Here is a 24,144-nt window from a genome sequence, read left to right as displayed (position 1 = left end):
AACAGTGTTCACTGGCCTGTTGTAACATTGGCCATATCGAGTCAACTTAGGGGGCAGAGGAGAAGACCTGTGGAATTAATTACTGCAAGACAGGGTGGTGACTACTATATGGGTGGCTTTAAAATGTGAGTGGACAAACTCACGGAGGGCTACTAGTCTTGAAGACTCAGTGTTATGTAGGTAGTAGGCTTCCCAGTGGCAGGAGAACCTTGATGGAGAGGGATATGTCTCTGCCTCCTGTCTCAGAGCACCCCAGAGGCATCTGGATGGGCCCTGGACTAAGACAGGTCTTGGCCTGATCAAGGTGGGCTATTTTTATGTTCTTTGGTCTGCTTTTGCAGGAAATGGACAATCTGCTCACAGCCATCTCCCCCACAAGGCTGGTTGGTGCAAACCCTGCCCTATACTTAGAGAAGCAAATCCAATCTTCTCTCCCTCCTTTCTCTCTTGCTTCTCATTCACAAGAGCTTTTCACACATTAATTAAAAATAGCTATAGCTGGAAAGAGAAGAAAGGAAAGGAGGGGGAAAGCTAAAAGGGGAAGATTGCAGCAGGCCTAATTAATGGAATTACCATCCACTGAAAGCTTTCCTGATGAGCTCTCCTGTTGTCCCTGCATAAAAACACATATATGCACACACCCCACATAAATCTGTTGCTTAGCAGCCAGCAATGACCTTTTTATTTGCAAGAAAGCACAAACTGGGGTTGGGAGGAAGAAATGAGTTACCTTCTATCAAGGCGAAGCCCAGCATTCCTGTCCTTTCATAAGGCCTAACAGATATTTCTGAGTGTAGGTTCCTCTGAAAATCTTAACTCAGTTATAAGTCATAACAAGACTAATGACCTGGAGTAGCCCAGAAGCAGGGACTCTGATACCCACTTGATCTTCTGGATGTCAACTTCCATCAGTGTCAGCCCATGCAGCCGTTTGTGAAGGATTATAGAAATAGGACTCAAAATTATCCAGAGGGTTGTCACTCCCCTATCCAGAGAGGTCAGACAAAGAGATGGTTCACTTTCAAAAGATTGTTCTGGATGTTCCAATGAAAAGTCCTTCCATATTCACCTTGTCTTCTACGACACTTTGCTCTCGCAGATCCTCTTTTCAAAGCGGAAATGGAGGAGAGGAGTAGGTGGGCAAGGTCAGCCCTACCAGGTAGACCAGACCAAGAATCAACCCTACAGGAAGGCTAAAACTACTGTTATTGAGATTGGCTATAATAACAGAAGTTTGCAAGTCTGATTGTGGTGGACCCCCTACCCTTCTTATACTCATGTGAATTAGGTAGATGTCTGGACTTCTGCATATTTTCTGCTTGTTATGGGTTTAAGATATATTTTTCCTCTCATTGCTTTGGTAACAGATCTTGCCTATCTCCATGAAGGTCATCTTCCTTACTTTCTATGGAGGAGGAGGAGGAGGAGGAGGGGGTGGAGGAGGAGGAGGAAAGGAAAATGTAGCAGCATTAATGGACATGCTTGTAGATCAGAGACAACAAATCCTTCTGTATCCAGGAATTGCAATGATTATATTTCTCTTTTTCTGTCTTTAATCCTCTGAGTTCTCAGATATGATTAGAGTTAGGGTTAGATGTCACTAAATGAAGAACAATTTAATCACATTTGGAGGTATTTATTTATTTATTTGTTTGTTTTTGAGAACTGGGATTGCTTAAAACACAAAGTAGTCACACAAAAACTATCAGCGGCTTAACTCACCCACTCTCATTGTTCAAAGAAAAGTAAAAGACAAGACAAAACAGTTATGCCACTAGAATTCAGTACATTTTGTTGCTGAATTTCAGGGAAGGAAGTAGTGGGTGCTCACAGATGTATCAGCAGATGTAACTGGGGGAGATTTTTGAAGATGGTGGAGTCTGCCTTGATTTTGTTGAGAAGGCTATTCAAAGAGGAAGATTTGAATAAGGGACAGTCCTGAATTCACTTCATTCCTCAAAGTTCCAGGTGGGACTTTCTCAGGTTGCTACTCTATGTCTTCAGGGCCAAGATTATTATTCAAGGTATCTGACACAGCATGTTTGCAGGGCTACTGGTGGTGCTAATTAATGACAAAATGAGAGACCAGCTAAGAAGTACTGATGTTTTCTCTTTGTCTTTCTCCACTACACAAACACACACTAGGGGAGAGCAGACTGGATGATATCCAATTCAGAACATAAGAGTTGAGTCACATCAACTATCAACCCAATTCAAATCGTTGATCTGAGTCTCACAATCAACTGAATTGGAGCTCCGATTGAATTGTCTACTCAAATCCACCCAATTCAGAAAGTTGATCCAATTCAGAATAAAAGCTTCTTTGAACACATGCAAAATGTCTGTGAATGGTCAAACTGGGTTGAAAACAACTGTAAATATTCAGTAGATCATTCCAAAGTGACAATCTGATTCTGATTCAGTTTCAATCAGATTGCCTTTGAATCCCTTTTCGAGAATTGTCTTTGCACAGCCCTCTTCCTCTTCCTTTTTATTCTGCCTCCATCTTTCTTCCACTCTTTTCTTCTTCTTTTTTTAACGTGTCTAAAATAATGAAGAAATTTAGTTCTTTGTACTTCATTTATTTATCCTGCTACCTCTATGCCACTTTGGTCAAGTGAATTTCACTGGCTTACAAGTCTCACAACACAGCAAAATTACAATCAGGACATTTGCTTGAATCCACCATTGCCTGGATCTCAAACAAAATATGGATCAGTAATAACAAAGGACAGATACTACACTTGATCTTAGCCAAAAGGCCGAGAAGCTTTTTTGTCTTACAATTTTATCTCTATTTTATCTTACCGTATTTTATCATATTTTATCTCAACATAGTATATTCTAGTTAATGTTACTGTTTTTAGCTGTTTCATGGTATCACATTTTATATTTTATAGTGGCTGATGCCCAACTTTCTGATATGGTCATTTGACTAATCAATAAGGTATTGTGTGTGTAATAACGAAGGACAGGTAAGATTTTTCATGGGATGGAGACATGATGATGTCACCAACACAGGAAAAACTAGGACTCCCAAAAGGTTTGGGTTTGAATGGGTTAGATAAGATGTATTAAGTGAAAACAAAGTCTTTCTTTTCCTTCTTCCTTCCTTCCTCCCTCCCAGTGATAAATTCCAGTTTCACACTGATTGTAGTTTCTTAGCAGTTTAGCACCCAATTATTGGGGTGATTCTTGGAGGTTGAAAAGCCAGCCTTGAGAGCCTCATAATTCCCAAGCTGTCAACACTTGCTCTACAAACTTTCAGTACCAGTCACAGGGACATTCTATGAGAGGGTTCCTCAACCTTGGCAACTCTAAGCTGTGTGGACTTCAACTCCCAGAATTCCCCAGACAGCTTTGCTGTCTGAGGAATTCTGGGAGTTGAAGTCCACACAGCTTAGAGTTGCCAAGGCTGAGGAATCCTTCTTTATAAAGCTTATCTCTCAAAGAATCACCATATCTGAACATGTTGCAATATTAAAATCAGCTTGGTCTGGATTCTTCTGGAAGGTAGAGCCCCTTGTGCAAATAACCTGTCCCTGTTGCCAATGCCATTGCTCTCATCCAGATTTACACCTATCAGTAGCAGTTCCTTAAAAATTCGAGGTGTTGTTTAAAATTCTATTATACTGAAAATGTTCTCCAGGTATTGCTGGCGTCACTCCTTTCTCCTGGCAAAGCAGAAGTCTAAATTTAACATTTCAATCAACTGGACAGAGCTAATTGGATAACCATCTGTTCTCAAATATGCTTAAAAGGCCACACTACAATAAATGACACAATCATCAGGGCTAATAAGAAAATCTCTCTTCTGATGTGAAGGGATGGATGTGGTAAGCAATTTATTTTGTTCAGTACAACTAGGAGTTCTTGACGTTTTCTCACTGCAGGACTCAGATCTTAGGACAGCTACATGCAAGTATTTCATCATATGAATTCCTTTGCAGTCCATTTCCGCACTGGGGGTGGTGGTGGTGGTCATGGATGAGTGTGTGTGTAGTGTGAGTTGAGAGAACAGTTCATTCCACAGTGGAGAATTGGATGATGGTCATGCTAGGTATAACTCTGCTTGGCATTGTAATGAGTGAGAGAGAGATGAAGATGGAGCCATGAAAGATGCACTTTGGTTGAACTGATTCCAGTAGTGGCATGGGGCAAGCCAGAGAGCAAGGCTATGGTCCTGTTCAGAAACTCACCCTCCACACATGATTAGGAAGATAGGTGTCATTCCATGACCTTTCATGTTTGGACCACTGAAAAATCTGCAGTGGGGAGATAACTTCATTTATGAGCTCCACCCATGAGATTTTAAACTTTCCCAAACACGCAACTCTCTCCTAAGTCATGCAGGTACCCAATGTAAATATCTCAGCACCTTGGATAAACTCAGAAGCCTAATAGGGTTGCCCCCAGATAGTATTTGGATGGGGGGACCATCTGCAAATTCTAGGGGTGTTAATTATCCCAGAAAATTGAGAAAACCCACCACCCTGGAATCTGTGGTATTGCAATCTTGACAAGAAAACTGTATGGAGGTCATCAGGTATCAAGATTGACTTGAAGGCATCTTCCATAATCTCCAGCCAACATGGACATCGCTCAGAGGTTATGGGATATATCATCTGAAACATTACTAATACGTCAAATTGACTAGCTGTCAGCCTTTGGAGGTAGGCCAAGTTAGGAAACAGACTCTACAAGAAATCCTGGATCTCTACTTTATAGTTACAGGGTATGGTAACAGAATGTTCTCTTTCTGTTGCAGGCTTAAATAAGGTTTTGCTAACTGTTGTCACACTCCTTCTCTGTGGTTTTCCAAAGTAGTTCTCCTATTAGCCTCAAATGATTTTGTGTGGGACTGTAGACATTCCACATCTTGTAAAATGTGATGTCCATTTCCCAGCCTATTCACAAGTGCCAAGCATCCTGAGGATTTGGGGGAAGGGGGCATACCAACAACAGTATAATGGCAGGAGTTGGTCTTTCAGTTTCAGGCTGGCAGCATTCCTTTCTATTTCCTCCTTTTAAAAGAAGTATTTTAGTAAGTATTTAATATACAGTATTTATATCCCACCTTTCCTTCTGGATGTGCTTATTGCACCGAGTTGATCCTGGCTGATTGTGAAACAAAACAAAACAAAAACAAGCAAACAAAAACCTTCTAACCTATATTGGACCTGGCTAGTACTTGGCAAGAAGACCAGTAGAAAATCCTAGATCTCTCTCTCTCTCTTTTTCTCTCGCTCACCCCATTTCAGAGGATATGACTCTGGATGGCTAACATGGTCAAGGTATCAAAGCAAAACAATAACAGAATAAAAATAATAAGCGAAAGAGAAAGTGGAAACGGGAACTGAAGAAAACAAGTCAATCAGCATTTCACGGGCTCAACCCCCTCCCGTGCCCAGGAAAACAGCTACGTCTTGAGGGCTTTCCAAAATACCAGCAGGACTGGGACCAACCTAACCTTGGGTGGAAAGGGGCTCCAGAGGGCAGTTACTGAGATGCAGAAGGCATGCTTCCTGGGGCCCACAAGATGACCTGCTCTGATCAATGGGCCCTGGAGCATCCCCCTTCTGCTAGACTTGATGAGGCCATTGGAGAGCGAGAGGGGCATTTCCTCAAATAATCTAGAACCGGGAAGTTGAACCATTCTAGAAGAAAGCAATAGCAATTTTTCCTTTTTTTTTTTCCTGCTGGAGATTAAACTAGTACAGGTAGTCCTCACTTAATGACCACAACTGATACCAGAAATTTGGTTGCTAAGCAAAATGGTCATTAAGTGAATCTGACCCAATTTCACAACCTTTTCTGCAGTGGTCATTAAGCAAATCACCATGGGCATTAAGCAAACCATGTGGTCATTAAGCAAATCACACAGTTCCCCATTGATTTTGCTTGCCAGAAGCCAGACAGGAAGGTAAAAAATGGTGATCATGTGACCATGGGACACTGTGATGATCATAAATGTGAACCAGTCACCAAGTGCCCAAATCATGATCATGTGACCATGGGGACACTGCAGTGGTTGTAAGTATGAGGACTAGTTGCAAGTGGGATTTTCCAGCACCGTTGTAAGTCTGAACCATCACTAAACAAATGGTTGTTAAGTGAGGACTACCTGTATTTATATAGTTCCCTATATCATCCTTATTTTTCTTTATTCACCATTTTTCTTTATTCATTTTTTTTTTTAATTTTATCAACACAATCCTTATTTTTATTTATTCACCAGCAAATGTGCTCCTAAAATATTAAAACATGAAATTTCAAATTCACATTCCAAGTAAAATAATAATAATAATAATAATAATAATAATAATAATAATAATAATAAATGCACAACATACCAGACCACTTTTTCCCAGCCAGGATACTCAGCCAAAGGGAAAAAAAAAAAAGATCTACAGCAGCAGAGGAAACCTGCTATATCTTTATGTTAAATTAAGGCTATCTTAAATTATTTCCTTCTGGATATATCTGCTGATGCAACTTGCCGGTTTTACCCAAGAGTGTGGTGATGCCCTCTCACATTAGCACAAATGCTCTGGCAAAACATGCGCAGCAGAAGTCTCTAACTTGATCAATTTCCTTTCATTAAATGTTGCTAAAGATCTTGCTAGAAATAAACATTTCCTCCAAACATTTTGGGGAATTTTTTTTGTATGGTGCTCTCTGCCCTAACCAACACAAATGGCGCCCAGAGAATAGGCCGAGAAATATTTGCTGCTGCCTTCTAAAGAAAAATGTAAATCTTTAGCTGACCAAAGGACCACTTGGTTATCATCTTCGTTAATGGGAACACTCGCCCACTGTCCCTTGCAAATCACAGTGGCAAAATCCAGTGACAATATGGTTTGTCATCATGCATGTAAGTAACTGCAGCGGTGCACCATTCATTCTGAATCAGCTTGAGACGATCGGCATGCTAGTCATTTTGTAAATAGAAAAGTGGGTCATAAATATCTTCAACAAACAAACCACCCAAATTAGCAGGCACAAACTGTTTTTAATCTGAGCCTTGAAATAGTTGTCCTGATTAGGTGATAATTTTAGACAGGACGTAATGCTTCATCCCATTCAAAACAGATTCTTGGCTGCTGTGTGTGTGTATTTAAATGGACATTTTTGCCTGGTGATTTAATGATTTAACCCTTGATAGGTTTTCAAGACAAGTTCTAAGGCCTGTGTTCCTGAGTAGCATTCCAAGTGATCAAGGTGTAAGTAAATAGAAAAGTTACTTATTTAGAAAAGTTATTTACTTACAAGAAGTAGATAAAGAGAACACTTTTTCCCCCCTTTTTTGTGGGGAGAGGAAAAGATAGCTCACATGTAGCATAGTGGTGAGAGAAATGGTGTGCCATAGATAGAAAGGACTGAGGTTCAACAGGATTTGTATCTGTAGATCAGTTTAATTCTGATCAGAACCAATGTCACAGGAGTTTATGCACTGCCCCTTAATCTTACTTTGTCAGTTGTGCTTTAAATATTAGAAAACTTACTCCCATCCAATCCAACTTTCTCTGATATTTGTAGCTTCGTACAAAATTTTCCATAACGTACATAGCACCGGATACAGCTGTGCGCATTAGGGTATAGGTAGACCTCACCTATTTCTTCTAATGCTGGAGAAGAACAATTTTGAAAAGTCCCCCATCGTGGCTACATAGTAAATCAGCAACATCTAATGTCTGCCCTCCTCTTATCTAGAAAGCTTTGTGTGCAACTCTGCTTAAAGAATGACTTTAAAATGCACGCACAAATCCACACAAACTGCCCTTCCTTTTTGTTGATGACCAGGGATGTTCACAGGGTATGGTCAAAAAAGGTCAATATGGCAGCCAGGACTGTGTGATTCAATCTCATCATTGTGGGCTGCCATCTTGACGTTTTTGATCATACCCTGTGAACACCCCTTTGTGTGCCTATTTATCCATGCTGCAAAATCTGGCCCCACTGAAACCCAACTCTAATTCTTTTTCTTTAGGACTGAGACGATTCACACTTCAAATATTAAAGAAGCAGAAAGTAAGGTTAAGCCAGATAAGCAGGGAGATGAAGCGCAGAGAGAGAGAGAGAGAGAAAGAGAGAAATTGGCAGAGAAAAGGTGACAAAAGAGAAGAAGAAGGAAGAAATAAATATGATGATTTCCCACTGTTTTTACCCATCTTTCCCTTTCATTTTCCACATTTGTTTGAGATTTTATTATTTTTTTTTTTATCAATGCCCTGTCAAAACACAGCTTGAAATGCATATTTTCATACCTAAGTGCAAGCAAATAGCGATGTGCTGCTGAGTAGGATAAGCTGTCCAAAACTGTACAACAGAACGGAAGATGCAAGAAATCCAGAGGACGGCTAAATTCCAATTTGTATATTCAGACAACTGGGTCATCTGGTAAAGGAATTCTCCAAACAATCTTCAGACATCTTGGGAGGGCCCAGAGGGGGAGGAATTGCATTCTCTTGGCAGAAAAGTGGTGGTGGTGGGGAATCTGGGGCATAACTGTAGGGGACAAAGGGGTCAGGTTTTTCAATGGCAAGCTAAAATATTAAAAAAAACTAAAAAAGAGTTAACTGCTCAAATATTACTATTTTTGCTCTAATTCCTCAAACTCCCCCTTATGCAATGAGCACAACTGTCTACGGCTGTAGGGAGCAAAAAGGTCTGTAAAAGCCCTTTTTCTTTAAGAGCTGGATGCTCTTAAACATTTGTTTCATCTCTAGGCTGACCAATAACTCCCCACCCCACCCCACCCCACCCCACCTGCCAGTGTTGTGGAAAGTACTATTTGGAGTCACCCAGCTTGATGGGTGGAAGGAGATGAAGCTGTTTACCTAACTGATCCTGAAATTTCAGAAAATATGACACATTTGTTCTGATGATAACTTGGGGAAATGGGCAATCCAGATTCTGGAAAGGCTACTAATATGGATGGCTGTTGACTACTTCCTGAATCTTAGACAGAATACCCTTAAAGATGCATTGCTGGGAAGCAACAGTGGAAGGGGGCTCTGGTGAGCTTTCCAGAAGCATCCAGTTGTCCACTGTGGGATGCAGAATGATGGTCTATATGGGCCCAGGAGATGATCCAGCATGGTTGTTCTTCTGTATGGAAGTATTTCAGATTTCCTCTTTTAGAAGCTTCAACCCATAATCGTGCAAACTGTCCAGAAGATCTCAGAAACCTACATTTGATCCCTCTCTTCACAGTATGAAGATTCTGAGATGCCCCAAGGTGGTAGTGGTGAGATGCATGTTTACTGTGTCTTGGCAAATGGCTCTAAGAAGCACCTACTTTCCCAGGACATGGAGGTAGAGGTTATATTTCATAAAACTTTCTTGTGCAGTCCCCCTTCATTTCGATGGGATTGGCTTGAGGAACATAATTACAAGATTGTACAGGCAGTTACTAGCTTTGAAAAATGGCATCGCCACCTGTCTTTTCCTTGTACATTCCAGGTGTTTCCTTCCTTCCTTCCTTCCTTCCTTCCTTCCTTCCTTCCTTCCTTCCTTCCTTCCTTCCTTCCTTCCTTCCTTCCTTCCTTCCTTCTTCTCAGCCTGCTTAAACTTTCAGCTGATTAAATCTGACAGAATAGTAAAAATATTACAATATACCTCAAGCAAATTTTTATTTCATTAGCAGTGCAAAGTGAGTCATCTTGAAGATGACACCAAATCAGGCTCTCCCCCCCCCCATTCTTTCCTTTTTCTTTCCCTTTCTCTCTCTACCTCCATATATACATTTTACCCTTGTATTTTATCATAATTCTTCTTTTTCTCACCACAGCAGAGCAGAATGATCCAACTTTTGTTCTTTATGCTATTAATTAACACTACTCTGTAGCCCCAATCATACTTTAGTGATGAATAAGGTTAAATTCCAGACAACATTCTGTAGGTTGCCATCAATTAACATTTTTTTCCAAGTTAATGCTTCATTAATATACATCAATCAGTGGAACTCAACAATAGAAAGCTTCAGGAAGAGAGCGGTGATTTTTAAAAAAAATATTGTGTGTGTGCGTGTGTCAGCGCAAGCACATGTGAAAATCAATACGATATCTTAGGAAGCTCATGAGCGGATCATCTTCTTAAAGGTTAATTAAGAATTTGAGAAAGAATGAAGGGGCTGTAGCTAAGGTGACGGACACAGGCGCCTCTTCAGATCATTAAGTACTAATTAGTTTTGGAAAAGTCTATTGGTTTCATCAAGGCAAGTGAAGGTCCCTGGGTACCTTCACACAAAATGTCACTAGTGTTTTATCTCCTTTTTTTATGAACAAAAGGTGGTTTATTCGCAGGTGCACCCAGTAGGGTGTGTGCCACGCTTAGCATGTTAGATTCAATACATGCTGCACAAAGAAATTTGTATACAAAAGCTTTCTTTCGAATCTAAGTGCTAGAAAGTTGATGGAAATTTACTCATGGGAAACAGGGTTTGGGGGGCAGTGAATGGAGGGGCAGACATGACCAGAATTGCTATCGGGACTGCAGAGGAGAAAGACTCAGCGAGGAACAACCGTAATTGCAAAGCTTGTTTTCCTAATGGACATCATTGGTCTGCCTCTATTGGAAAAATGCCGAGAAGGTATTGCAAAATTGTACATGCCATTTTAATTTTGTTTTCATCAATATGTGTGGCACTTTACTGAAGGGAAACAAACAAGTTGGATCTTTCCATTCAAGGAATCTGCACTCTAAAATTCGAAAGAGAGACGGGGTGCAAAAATACGGAAACGGGCAAAGAACAGTGGTTCACTGGTAGAGCGCAGGGCTGAACACATCTTCAAGGGGGTGCTTTACTTTCATGAAGGCTTCAGCAAGGCATCCTCTCAAAGCTGCTTTACAAACTCAAAAAGCCTCCTTCACATTGCTCTAAGGCAACCTCTGCAGATCCCAGCTTCTTCTTCCATTTTGGAGAGCTGGAGAACTTTCTGTGCATGTCCATCAGCCTCTTCCAGCAATTGCAAGCCTCAGAAGGTGCTCCAAAGCCATCCAGAGTGCCTTGTAAAGAGAACCCATGCCACCTCTTCATCTCAGCAGGGTGCATCATGTCTCTTGGGTGTAAAATGCCACATCAGATTCAATTCCTGGAATCTCCAGGAAAAAGCATGGAGTACCATTGTGAGGCAGTGTAAGCCAAGGACAAGCAAACTTTTTCTGATTAGGAGCCACATACAGTATATTTGAGCTTCACTTCATTTTTCTGTCATTTTTCTCTCTTTCTTTGGCGACTGAGAGATGTCTTGGCCATAGCAGTGGTGCATCTATACGGTGGAGCAGAACTTTCATGGATGGGATGGTTTTAGTGGCATTAACACATCTTTATGTCTTGCTCTTCTGCTGGAATGAGAATGGTGGAGAGTTTTTCTGCCATCAGTCAGAAGCTGGCCACCTAATTTTGGAACTGAGAAGCTTCTGAAAAGCAATTGGGTAGGACGCTGCTACTACCAGTCAAAATTAGGTGCAAAACGTGTACATATTAGTACACGGTGGTTAAGTTTATTATGGCCATGTTCTCTTTCTCTCTCTCTCTCTGTCACACCCACACACCCACACACAGATACTGGCAGCCAAGGATGATTCAGACATAGTAATGATGCAGGAATAATGCAAAGGGAAAGAGGACAGTGCTTCTTGGGAAGGGTGGATTCAACTAAAACAGGTGCACCAAATTTCTAGTTAACAAAAACTTGCTTTTTGTTGTGTTGAAAATTGCCAGAAAATAACAACAACAGGTGGCTTGCCAGTGGCATAATTTTCTGGGCCTCTGGTTACAGAAGAATAGAGTTCCAGCCAGGAAGATGCCTTGAAATGCACCTCAAGATGCAAAGGGAAGGTTGTGTAAAATATTTATTCTTTGAGTTATTATATTGTCTACCCCATCTTTCTAGGTGTAAAGCATTCAAGACATCTGCTAGAGGAAGCTGAATCTGAAATAAAAAAGCACATGTTCTTGCAGGTTTTTGTTGAAATTTTAGAATGATGCAGAAGTCCAATGGATCATACTACACTGGACATGCTAAACTGAAAATGGCCTCTCTTGAATGATCAACGTGTTCCAAACTTGCCTTCTCTGTCATGGTGTTAACAGCCTCTCCCCTGAGATAGACACAACCTTGATCCTACAGCCAGAAGGCTGCGAAGACCCATCTCTTTTCCTGGGCACTGGGGCCAAGATGGTAATGGACTCTGGTGTGGGCGTTGGTCTGTATGATATGTTAGCAACGAGGCTTTTTAGATGACTTAGTATTTAGATGCCTTAGTATGACCTTGACTTAGTATTTTTCTTGAATTGATTGGTAAATTTGTATGATGTTTTTATCTCTGTTTGCCATTCAGAGGTCTTCTGATAGATGGGGGGTTACATATATTTTTTTAATGTTTTTTTTAAAAAACTGAGCTGCTAGTAGTTCTTACTAACTCAGCAGACAAAGAGACAAACTCAGTTCCTATATGGTCTCTTACTAACTTAACAGACCAAATAGGAACTGGTTGTACTTTTTCTTTGTTTTGACGAGAGCCAAAGAGAAATCTATAACTTTTTGTTTGTTTGTTTATTCGTTCAGTCACTTCCGACTCTTTGTGACTTCATGGACCAGCCCACGCCAGAGCTTCCTGTCGGTCGTCAACACCCCCAGCTCCCCCAGGAACGAGTCCGTCACCTCTAGAATCTCATCCATCCACCTTGCCCTTGGTCGGCCCCTCTTCCTTTTGCCTTCCACTCTCCCTAGCATCAGCACCTTCTCCAGGGTGTCCTGTCTTCTCATTATGTGGCCAAAGTATTTCAGTTTTGCCTTTAATATCGTTCCCTCAAGTGAGCAGTCTAAGCACAGAGTTATCATAGTCTACAGAAAGCCTACAGACCAGACTCCACCACTCAAGCACCTGCGCACATAACACTAACCAATAATGAAAACTAAGCAATGCTAGAAGGTTGTATGAGAGCAGCCAAGTACATCATTAATGGAACTGGCTGATGTGTCATGGGAACACACCAGTGAGGTTGTCCTCTTTGTTCTTTATGTAGAACCCATTTTTATATTCATTTCTCAGATGGCACTATCTTCTCGGAAGGAATGCCTGTCAGTTTATCTTGAGGGTAAGAGGAGTTGTGAACCACACATGTAATGAAATTGCACAACACATGACAAAACCAGAAATGCAACATAATATTTTTCAGTTTTCTGAATCAGTACAGCCTAGTGGTTAAGGTGCTGGGCTAGAAACCAGGCGACTGAGAGTTCTAGTCCCACCTTAGGCATGAAAGCTGGCTGGGTGACCTTGGGCCAGTCCTTTTCTCTCAGCCCAACCCACCTCACAGGGTTGTTGTTGTGGGGAAAATAGGGGGAGGAGGGAGTAATAGGTATGTTCCCTGCCTTGAGTTAGAGCCAGTTTGGTCTAGTGGTTAAGGCACCGGGCTAGAAACCAGGAAACTGAGAGTTCTAGTCCTGCCTTAGGCACGAAAGCTGGCTGGGTGATCTTGGGCCAGTCCCTCCCTCTCAGCCCAAGAGCCAATCAGACGTGGTATGAGAGTTCTAGTCCTGCCTTGGGCATGAAAGCCACCTGGGTGACCTTGGGTCAGTCTCTCTCTCTCAGCCCAACCCACATCACAGGGTTGTTGTTGTAGGGAAAATAGGAGGAGGAAGGAATATTACATATGTTCACCACCTTGAGTTATTTACAAAACAATAATAAAGGCAGGATAAAACTTAAATAAATAAATAAATAAATAAATAAATAAAACTACAACCAGTACAGGTGCATATTTCAGAAATATGCCTTTCCCTGTAATGATCTCATGGTATAGCCCTCTCCTGAGGACCCTGTCATGGAATACTCAGTTCTAAATCAGAGCAAAATGGCCCACCAACTCAGATTTTAAAATGTTAGTTTATGTGTTTCCCAGAGAAAAAAAAAAGTCTGTACATTTTCTTTTTTCCTTCCCCAGACTCAGAGAACCAGCTTGAAAGTCAGTTTTACTTGGTGCATATTTTGCCAAAGGCTGAGAGCAGGTAACAAAAGATATAAAAATAGCAAAGCAGCCCATTAAAACTCAATTAAAATCCAATTAAACAGCTAAGAAACTTAAAAATGTGAAAACCCTCTGCTCTTTGCTAGCTGACGTGCCCCACAAATGCCTAAACAAGGAGACTGTAGAATCATAATGGTGTGTAACACAGTCAAGAAGCAACTTATAAAGGCATCTATATTATGGGGAAAATATACTCAGATTTGAAGCCCCGGAGAAAAGCTTGGAGCATCAACGATGCTCTACAGCGTATCGTCTGACCATGGCAGTTCTATTTTCCAAAATGACTCACAGTTAATTATATGGTTGTTCTTATGAAACTGAACTTCAGATAGTGACCATCAATTGTAACCAGCAGCTGGAAGTTAGGTTTTAGCATTTGGAGGCACAGAGACAGCCAGAGAGAAGGGAATGGGAGGGGGGGACCCTCTAGGTTCACTTTATGCCATGCACAGTTCTGAAATCCGTCATTATGCACCCTACTTTTCTTCTGAATTTAAAAAAAGAAAGAAAATATGTAGTCTTTCTTCACCAACAGCTTGCACGTCAGCCCCAGAACGTTTTGGGTGACTGGATCATAAAGCTGCCAGATGCTAAAATAGATCAGAATTTGGAACTAAAGTTTCTTGATGATCTATGTAATCAAGTTGAAATCAACATTTGGGTTCCCAGGTTCTCAGACAGGGATATTTTCAATAATTCATTCATTTTGCTGGAAATGCCAATCATGGACTCTCTCTAACATTTGTAGGCATCTGTACAGTTCTTCAGAAATAGAAACAGGCACAATTGGCCCTTCAAAATTCTCCACCATATTTACCGGCAGAAAAATCAGCTGGGAGTTATCACGAGTTATCCAGCAGAAGGAGAAATTCTCTAGCCATTTTTTTTCACAGATGGAGCTTAATGGTGACAGTAACACCACCACTAAAAAAAAAAAAACCCACAGGAGTTATCTCCACATGATATCTTTCTGTAGTACTTAATGGAATTCTAGAAACACAGAAAACTGTAGACGATTGGAGAAGGGAGAGTAAAAAGGAAACAGAACGTTCTCACACACCCTTAGCCAACTCACAACTAAGTTAGTTCAAGGACACTCTTACACCCCTGATCATCGCACTGAAGTTCTCTTCTCTGAAAAATGCTGATTTGTCTTTCATCAACATAACCTGGTAGAGGAACATGCAGAAGGATGTCTCTGTCCAACACTGTTTATGAACGTGCAGCTGCCATTTCTTAGATGCTTCTGGAAAAGATGGAAAAACCCGACCACCTGTCTCCTGAAAATCTGGGTTGGTGAACCTCTTCCACGCCTGTTTTGTAAAATTCCAGCAGGCATTGCTTAGACACATTAATATGATAAATGAATTCTGCTCTAGTTCTCCATCTGGATATATTGATCTCTTGAAAAGGGAGAAGGCATTATTCCCTATATCTTTTTACTCCCCATCAATTACATTTAATCAAAGGCTTCTACCATGGTTTTCATGGACTGACTAGCTAGGAAGAGGGACAATGCCTTTAAGGATGCAAAAACACACTCTTTGGACTATTAAAATGACTTTCATGAAATGCAAATGGGAGGAGGAGGAGGAGGAGGAGGAGGAGGAGGAGGAGGAGGAGGAGGAGGAGGGAAAAATGGTGATGGTTCATCTGGTGTTAATCCTAGTGTTGATTTTTGCATATCTGGGTGTTGACTGCTGGCAATCAACACCCAGATATGCAAAAATGAACACTAGGATTAACACCAGATGAACCATCAAACAGCACAATACACCCTAATCAAGGAACTATCAACTCAGGCAATCAACCAAGCAGCGAACAACAGCCCAATCAAGGAACTCCCAAGGAGAGAACGACACCCCCACCAACACAAGCAGGGCAAGCCACGGTATATAAACTGAGAGCAAGGCCCACTCCCTCTTCACACTGAAGATGTTGCCTAGCCTGGCAATGAAACGTCTGCAAGAAAACAACAAGGCTCAGAGAGCACCAAGGACTCCACAGTTCAACCCTGAGCTACAAATATTTGCTTCGATTAGTCAACAACTAGTTGTTCACAATCACACAGTACTGACTCAAAATCACAGAGGAAAATAGCTGTCATTTCTCCAAAGGATTCTCAGAGGTGGCCTTCAGAGAACCTCTATGCTGTCAGAGACAACCAGTTATTTAAAAGGTGTGCTAGTCTACCTACCTAAAATGTCCTGTTACCTACGTGTCAAGGAATACATAGAAAATGTTACATATTTAGCTGAACATTTTGATTTCCAGCCTTTTCAAGCTCCACCAGAGGAATCTTTCCAAGCAAACTATTATGCTTTTCCTCTGAAAACTCTAGCTTACATGGAGACCATCTTCCTCTCAGGAGATGGCCTTGGGAAGGGGCTAGATTCCCCATTTAGCTATTAAGAATCCTCTGAGTCCAAATTAATGTTGGACATCCAGGCTGATTTGCAGGTGAATTCCTACAAGAAACCTATGCAGGAATTTCTTCTCCATTAGGACAGTTTATTTATTTTATTTATTTATTTATCAGATTTGTCACCGCCCTTCTCCTCCGACCGGAGGGACTCTGGGCGGTTTACAATACAGAACAATAAATACACAATAAAATTCTAATAAATATACAATACAATTCTAATAAAATCCCTCTAAAACAATTCCTTAACTACTCCAGCTATCCAACCCACTTAACTATCCAACTTCTTCGTCTAGTTCTGCTGGTATCCTATTCCTCCTCAGCTAAAACTGAGAAAAAATGAACCAGGTGGAGGGCTTAATAGAGCACACACAGAGTGCTCCAGTGAGACAATGAGATTACTTTTACGGTGCAAAGCATTTTATTTAAAAGTTGTCGTGCCCCCTGGTAACAGGCTGAATCATAACTCAAGTTTGTTTTATGAAACAATATTCTTTTAGCAGGCTAGTAAAATGGAGTGAACGAGAATGCATGAAAGTGCAAACACAATCCAAAGCAAAATTACAAAATTACAATGAACAAAATGGTTACAAATTAGTAACAGGTGAAGCAGCTCATCCCTGATAAAGAATGGAAAGTCAGGCATCTCTGACCAGACCTTTCATAATCTTCCTACTGTTTAAAACCTTTCAAGCATGTTCTAGGCATTGCTTCATCCTACAGAAATATCCAATTTCTTGGCTCAGCTGTACAGAAATGCAAAAGGAACCTTTGCCCAGCAAGAAATAGTAGTGCAATATCACAGAACTAGTTCAAAACCATCCACACATTCCAAAAAGTAACCACAGTTCTCTGGATTAACTCTTTCTAAGACTTAGTAAACCTGGAAAGAAAGCTTGCAAGAACTCGGCCTAGGGTATCTTGCTTTGTCACTTGAATCTTGGGTTCTCTTCCACCTCCTGGTTTCATCCCAGGGTCCTTAGTCCCCAGATCATGACACAACACTATTTTCCTGAGCCAGGAATGTGGCCTCTGGCTATAATCTGAGGTGGCCATCAGCCTGATTTCAAAAGCCATTTGCAAGCAGGCAATTTATCCATCAGTAAGAGTGGGCTTCTCTTGTCCACCATCCTGGGATGAGCAGGGAGAGAAGAAGATGGCAGATAGGCAGGGAGTGAGAGAAATAGAGAACAGGGTGCCAAGTGAAGGAGAAAGGATAGATCAAAAGAGATCATCCATATCCCCATCCAATTTTCCTTTGGGACCTGCCCATTGATGATGCAGCCCCTTCCATCTGAGCATCCAACGTAGCCTCCAGGGGATTGTTCTGGAAAGAAGACAACCCTAACTGAACACAGAGTGTGGTCTCTTGTATCAAACCCTCCATGGAACAAAACTTGGGCTTATCTCCTTAGTCTTTTTTGTCCTTCTTTAAAAGTACTCAATATGTAGCTATGACTGCCTTTCTTCAGAAGCTCTGCTTCCTTTCCTCTAGTCATTTTCTCCTTTCTTCTCCCAAAGTCTTCAAAGATAGACCTCAAACTCCTTCTATGATTCCCAGATCCAGAAATGCCTTTATTTATTTGCTTGGTTTATTCAGACTCTTTTCCTGGGAGATGACTCTTGATGCAGCTAATAATGTTTCAAAAAAGACAATAACATAACTGAAACCAGAATACAAAGCAAATGTCTAAAACCAAATCAGCAGGTCAGCTGACCTAACAGACAGAGTGAGGGCCTCAGAAAGCAATGTCCTGATTTTTCTTCTTCTGCTTTTTTTTCTAAAACTGGGAAGCAAGGGTGGGGGTGCAACCATAAAGCATTCATGCTTTCAGGTTGCATGCAACAGATTAGCAGAGAGGAAACCAGACAACCAGATAAAAATGTGGACCCCAGGAAAGGTACTTTCCTTTTTTTTAGACATGGTTCTGAATTTACTCAAGGAGTTTAAGTCATCATTCTTTGCATGGTTGTGTTTCCAGTTAAAAAAGGAAAGGGTGCATTTGATCTGGCTGCAGAGTTTCTTAAAACCCAATTTCTTTGTCCTGTTGAATCTACACAGTCAGAATAAGCTTCACTAAGAAGAGTTATTTACTCAGAATTTCTTTAAACAGTCAGGATTTTCCACTGGTAAAATTAAGTAAGCACAGTACCACCACCAGAACAACAACTGGAGAAGTCTCTAAAAAGGCCCCTAATCTATATGCAATCATTCTCTCACTAGACATAAAAATGTTTTTGTTAAGCCTCTCCTCTTGATCTGTCAACCATGCTGGAATTCCATTCCAATTTGGAATTTATTTATTCAGAATCAGCTCCCTCACGTCTGGCATCCCTAATAGGCAGCAAAAACACCCGTAAAAGCCATTGTATGAATCAATGCTTCTTCTGTAAGTGCAGGCCTTGCAGCCTTTAGCATCTCTGGAACACCTCACCTTTGATTAAGGTTGATAGGGCAGACATTTATGGCTGATATAGCTGTGTTTGGGCCAGTTTGCTTTTAGCATTTTTAACCTCCCAAGGATGCTGTGAAACCATCGCAATAGATGATCAGGGACTGAAACGGTAGGGATATGAATAGGGAAGAAAGAAGGAATTGTGTCTTCATGTCAGATACCTCCCAACATAGGATCTGACCATTCATTCATACCTATGACAACAAGCTCTTTCTGTTGGAGATGGATGGATGGAAAGAAGTGTGGGATGGAGGGATGGGTGGGTGGGTAGAAAGAAGTGTGGGTATGGGGAAGGTGCTGTTAAGCACATGGTGCACATTCTGTTCTGAAACATCAAGGAGTCAATGATCTCTGTAGCCTTTCATCTGCAGGCAAGTTGCTCTCTGCAGCATGGAGGGAATTGTCACCCATCATACTGTATTTTCTTTCCTTAACAGAAGTCACCAAAGTCCTGATTTGCCGACTGTATTGATGAAAGCCACTGTATTTACAATGGCACAGATTATAGCCTACGGATAATGTCTTAAGTTTGGAGTTTTGGAATATGAGCATATGTGTGTGGGCATACAAAGGCATGCTCACAGGCTAATTTAACACCCTTGGAAACTCCCTTTTCTATTGTTTCTCAGCACACAGAACAACCCTGGACTGAGTTCCATTTTCTATCCTGTGAGAAGAAAGATCTTATGTGAAAGATTGGGTGAGGTCATTGATTTTGCATATTGGCACGACCCACGGAACTGGAAGCTTAGACTGCCTCCTCTCCATCCCCCTCCCCACCCCCTCCTCCTCCTCTTTTCCTCATTCCTTACTGAAAAGTTTATGCAGCCCTCAGGAGTATCTACTTACTATTTACATGAATAACAGGAATCCCACATGTGCAACACTTGGGCTGGCTTCATTTCTAAGGATATATATGGAATACAGTATATGAATCCTGAATTGCAGTATAAACAGGAACCCATCTAAGTTAGAAGACGAACCTGCAATATTTTAATTTTAAGTCAAAGTCAATCAATTGGAGCTTGGGAATGACATTAGAAATGTGTCAATTTCCAGTTGTAGTTTTTAAACATACCTGTTGATTTTACCAATGACAGAAAAAGGATTCATGTTCAGAATAGCAATGATATGCTGATATTTTGATTAGAAAACAGTGTTTGCCTTTGTAAATGGTATGTGTGTTTGTCTGGAGAAGGCAACGGCAAGCCACCCCGCTTGAGTCTGCCAAGAAAACATCGCAAAAGCAGCATCCCCCCAAAGGGTCAGACATGACTCAGTGCTTGCACAGGGGACCGTTCACCTTTCACGTGTGTGTGTGTGCTTGCATGTCAGTTACAAGCTTCTTCCAAAGACCTCAGTGTTCATAGCTGGTCCTCCTTTAAGGCAGGTTACAGGACTTCTGTGTTTCAGATTTGGCTGAGAACCATCTTAAGTTCCCCCAGTTCTTGTTTCTTTTTTTTAATAATAATTTTTGCTAAATGTTTTAGTTACAGCAGTAGAAAAGAATATGAACTAAAGAAGAAACAAGAAAAGAAAACAGTGCAAAAAAGCAAAAAGGAGAGGGAACCCCCCCCCCAAGAAAGCAGCTTTCCTCCCTCATCACGGCAAGTATAAGCAATTTCACTATCTCTTCACCTCCTCTTAATTAACAAATATAAAATGCTTCATCCCACAACTCATCTCTTAACGATAGGCAAATCCAATAAGTAACATTTTCTCCAATCCAGGTGACAGCAAAAAGTCCAAACAGAGCCCTAAAATAATAACATTAATTAACATATATAAAACCCAACATTCCACATCTCAGCTCTTAGCTGTGAGCAAAATCACTTTTAAAAGGCATAAAGAGGTCCCGGTTACCCCAGTGTAAATGAAAAACTAAAATTAACATGACAAAGAAGGACCATTTCTTCTTTAAAAAAAAAAAACAAGCTCTCAAATATCCCTTATTTCTATAGGGAAAAAAGCTTAAACACCATGGTGGTTTTCTTTGGAATTGTTGGCATTTGGAATGGAAAAATATTGTGTATTGGGTCTGCTTACAGTTAACACTGTCCTTCCATTCTTGTTTCTAAGTTCTAGGCAGGGAAACTGGATGGAGGGAAGTTGGGTTGGGTGGAAAAAGGATGTAACATCAGTGCATTTCTACTGGGCTAATGAAACCCATGCATTGGATTCCTGAAGAACGTTCTCACTGTCTCTCTCAGTCCTTCGAAATAAAGAATAAGCAATTTGCTGACGAAAAGATAAAGAGGAATAGGAGTGCAATTTTATGCTTGTCTATTCAAAAGTTAGGTGATTACAGTGGGTTTTACTTCCAGGAAACACCAGGGCAACACGAGGCTCCCCAAAATGGCAGGGGATTGCATTCCCTACTGTTTTCTTCCATTATCCTGCTGAATTTCAATGACACGATCCCTGGGAAATGCATTAAGCATTGCAGTGCAGTGTACGCCTAGAATAAGCTTCATGCAATCATACTAACCACAATAAAAAAATCCCAATCAACTTCTCCAAAGCAGGGAAGAAAGAAAAACCCTGGCTTTGTGCACCCATGTGGCACACCTCTATTCACTTTGCCTCCTTGTCACACTCACTGTGACCCTTGTCCTTCCAAAGCAAGTGGGCCCCTGGCTACCGAAAGATTGCCCACACATGGAAATGGCCATGGCAGGCTGGAGCATCAACCCGTGGGGAGATCTGATGTCCCCACCAGGTTTCCCCGGGGCCAGCCTTTGACTTTCAAGCCTATTTCTTCTGCCACAAAGGACAGAAACTTTTATATGTATAAAATGTTTTTAATACAATGAATCACAAGACAGTCAGGTTAATTTTAATGAACCATATATCAATTTACGTGATGTATGATCTCCAGGATGTGGAATAGGAATCACCATGGTTACCCCCTCTCCCTGTTTTGGTGGGGTTTGGAGCTGAGATGACAATTTGCCTCGAATATTGTCAAGTACCACAGGGACAGCCCACTTTTTACAAGCCTAAAGTATAATGATTGCATTGATTTCCATCATAAATCATACTTCCCATCCTCCACCTGTCTCTCTTACTCTCCCTGAACTGCCTCAAATAAGCCCATAGTGTTCTCTTTAGCTGTTGCCAGAGTTGAAGCTTGAGATGATATTAGGGTAATGATGATAAATTTAACCCTCAAGCCAAACCATTTCCACATTATAGATAATATCCCCGCCACACAAATAAGGTCTGTTTTTGGAATCCGAGACCAGTCACATCTGCCGGCTGGGAGCCTGCATGAAGAGACGGCTTCCCTCTGTAATGGATTTATAGATTTGGAAATTTGCTGTAAACAAATAAATGAGGAGATGGGAGGGGAAGGCAGGAGATGGTGGGCTTGAGAAATGAGAGAGGGAAGGCAGGAGATGAAACTCATTCCACAGGCTTCTGGCCACGGTGATATCCTTTGCAGGGAGCCAACGGGAGCTGAAAGGCATCTGAGGACAACTGACCACAGGCTGTCCATGCCCAGCTGAAGGGAGCGTCGGAAGGCACCCAGATCTTGTACTCTGTTGACTGCAATTGTTCTGGGTGATACTTTCAAATCGCTGTTTCTCCCCCCTTAGCTTGCAAGACACTGTTTTCAGCACTCTGGACAGAGACACGAAAAACACCACTTGGTAGAAGGCTGAATCCCCAAGTCATGTCAAAGCTCCTTAGGGTCTTAAAGCAATTTAATGGGGATTTTACCCCATGTTCATCACAGTCCTTTAAACAGAGTTATAGAGGCTTGAACTCAGGGCTGTCTGCCTAAGAAAACTGCTCCTCATCAAAACAATGTATCTTGCTCTTCTTTTTCAGACCATGGCTGTGTTTTGCATTTTAAAACCAACCAGAGTGCTAGAGCAAAAACATTACTGTTGGTGAAATATGAATATCTTCTTAATGAAATGTTGGGATGAGTTGGAAGAAGGATTGCTTGGATGTGATTTTGAAGGAGTGCACAAGCACAATGCACTAATTTGGTTACTGAATTGATCTGTAATTGATCCAGTTTCTGGGGTCAGACAGCACATGGCATCAAAAAGTAACCATGTGGCATGGGTTTGCATGAACAAACAAACAAACAAACAAGGAACTGAAAGAAGGTTGATACTAACCAGGTTTAGTATGGTCTGCAAAAGCAAACCCAAAACATTTAACTAACATGTTTAAACACATTGTGCAAACAGAATCATTGTGTTTACGTCTCTCTGTGTGTGGGGTGGGTGGGTGAATGGGAATATCTGGAATAACCTATCCATGTAAAAATGGTAACCTTGAATAGACCAGTGTATCTGACTGCAGCTGCATTCATACAACACAAACCGAGTTACTGAATTAATCTGTTTTCCATGTTCTCACATTGCACTGAACCATAAAGTAACCACAGTTAGGTTAAGACATAAAAAAGCAAACCAAGGTTGATATTAACTGACTTCCTCATATTATGCCCTAAAGGTATGGAAAGGAATTGTCTTCACAAGCAGACACTACTGAGCTTTTCCATCTATATACTTAACAACACCTCAGATAGTAGTATGTATCCCCATTGCCTATGATTCAATCAAGCATGCAGTTGCTAAATCTTTCAATAAACAGGTTAAATGGGTTGTGTGAACACAGTCTGGATGTGGAATTGGTCTCAAGATGTGCACCACAAGAAGCAGGATAGGCTTCTCAAGCTGGCTGTGTTACAGATCTCCTAGAAAGCTATGACAACTTGCTTTGATCTCCTGCAAGGAAGAATAGAGTAGCCAGCATGGTTGGTGGTAAAGCTGTTGGAGTAGGACTGGGGAAAGCCAGGTTCAAGTCCATCATCCAGAGAAACTGAGTGACTTTGGGCCAGGGGCTCTCTTCCATCCCAAGAGCCAGTGGGATGGAGTGGTTAAGGTGTTGAACTAGACCTGGGGAGATCCACATCCAAGTCCATGTTCTGCCATGGAACCCTGAGGGGCTTTGGCCCAATCAGTCTCAGCCCAGGCCAGGCCCCTCACAGGATCCCTGTTGTGGAGATAAAAATAAAGGAAATCTCTATGGAAGCTCCATTTTGCTCCAGGAGGAAAAGCAGGAGATATATCTTAAGTACTAATAAATAAAATAAATAGATTGCCAGTTTGGTCTAGTGGTGAAGGCACCAAGCTAGAAACCAGGACGCTGTGAGTTACAGTCCCACCTTAGGCACGAAAGCCAGCTGGGTGACTTTGGGCCAG

General features: G+C 41.3%; 1 protein-coding gene and 1 pseudogene across 1 annotated transcript in view; both read right to left on the bottom strand.

Annotated features, from left to right (window-relative positions):
• LOC134490272 (CUGBP Elav-like family member 4) overlaps positions 1–24,144 on the bottom strand; it is a 501,068-nt gene that overhangs the window by 27,336 nt on the left and 449,588 nt on the right. The gene's annotated exons all lie outside the window — the stretch shown is intronic.
• LOC134492630 (U2 spliceosomal RNA) lies at positions 2,613–2,774 on the bottom strand (annotated as a pseudogene).

Source organism: Candoia aspera, chromosome 2 (genome assembly GCF_035149785.1).
Source record: "Candoia aspera isolate rCanAsp1 chromosome 2, rCanAsp1.hap2, whole genome shotgun sequence".
NCBI classification, from domain to species: domain Eukaryota; kingdom Metazoa; phylum Chordata; class Lepidosauria; order Squamata; family Boidae; genus Candoia; species Candoia aspera.
Note: the sequence above shows the minus strand (reverse complement) of the source record. Positions and strands in the feature narration are given on the sequence as shown.